Raw genomic sequence first — 1,680 nt, 5'->3', positions numbered from 1 at the left:
GGCAGTCGGCAACCGCTTCTCGACGAAGCTTAACCGTTTAAAAGGTTTCACCTCCTGTTCCGGGTTCTGTTCCGGGTCGATAGAGCTCTGTTCCTTCCTGCCGGCTCCTATTGGTTACGAGGATTCAGCATTTTTTGAAAGAAAAACGTTGTCAAACTCCCCCTTGCCCCATTTACCGACTAAAATGCGATTCCTAAATCATCAGCGAGCATCGAATCACGAATTCGCTATTGATAATTCTTCACTTTTCGTACCGAGAATTTCTTATCACAGAAGGTATTATACTGTAACAACGGGGGGAAATTAAGAAAGATCTAAGAGAATCAAAGAGTTCTCTGTGCGATTTAAGCGAACGCCGAACCAAAGAAGTCTCACGAACAAGGAATATTTAGAAAGAAAATAGATGTATTTGGACACAAGCTCTCTTTTTAAAGTCTAGAGACTGACTGTTTTTACAATAATGTCGGTTGACGCAGCAACCTTATTCTTTTTAAAGACATAAGAGGTTTATAAACGTTTTTTATCTATGATGACTACTAGATCATTTAAAAGGGGACAAAACGGGTGATTTCACCCTTTATAACATTACATTGAAAAGTGAATTATCAGTTTTCTACCCTGCAGACTGAAAATATATTGAAAAATTAAATTCTACACGAAACATCACGAATGTGATATGGAAGTTTTTCTACTTACGCGTGTTTTGGCGATTTTTTCCTTCCTCTTCACCGTTTCCTTCCTTTTTGTGATCAACGTCACGGGTTGAAAATTTTCCAGAATTCTGTGAAGGAACAGTGATCTTTTGTGGCGCGTGTATAACGTGTTCTTCCCACGCTGGAGTTACTCTTCTGACCTCTTTCTCGTGGAAAAGGGGAGATATTTACCATCAGAAGAGACAGCCCAGCTTCAATATCATTTGGTTGAGGAAATAACATTTTTTTATGTTCCTTAGCACGGATGTTAGGCGGCGCAATAAACCGTAAAAAAATTTTTACGCATACCGCGACGTTGGCTCTCCTACAGGATTAGACAAGAATCGTTATTAAAATATATGCTACCAACTTTCGGCATTAAAATAACAGTTAAACTAGATACTATTGATTTATTCATTGCTATGTACCGTTTCTTTCCCTACGACGTTTAACAAGTCCTACCGATTTTTCATCAACAATCAGAGAAACATAACGTACCAATAGTTATCTGTTTGCAAAATTCTAATCGTTCACAACTGAACCCTTTTTTTTTAACACACGGAGAGAGATCAAAACTCCTTTCAACATAAGGCATAAGTCTTGTCGAAGGTGTTTAAATTCAGGGTGTAAGAATATTTGACGGCAAGTTTTAATAGCGGTCATAAATTGATTGCACTACGCCTCATTAAGCGCAGTCTGTGAGCCGTGCAATTCAATGCTGCAGTTCTTTATCAGTCCGCAAGACGACGCCACAAGTTGGTGAGCGTAGTGCGAGTAGCGATTTAACTGCCCTCGCACGACGATTCGACGAACTAATTTTACGATAATCCATATGCGCAGGAATTGACGCGTCTTCAGAAAACACGACAGATTTTTTTTAGGCACCATAAGTTGCAATACGTTTTGACATGTATTGCATTTGTTGTATGTTCCAGTAAATGGTAAGGAAAACTTCTGCTTAGGTAATTAAACTGATTAAAATATATCG

This window comes from Neodiprion lecontei, chromosome 5 (assembly GCF_021901455.1).
Source record: "Neodiprion lecontei isolate iyNeoLeco1 chromosome 5, iyNeoLeco1.1, whole genome shotgun sequence".
NCBI classification, from domain to species: domain Eukaryota; kingdom Metazoa; phylum Arthropoda; class Insecta; order Hymenoptera; family Diprionidae; genus Neodiprion; species Neodiprion lecontei.
The sequence above is the reverse complement of the archived record's forward strand: the minus strand, read 5'-3'. Positions refer to the sequence as shown.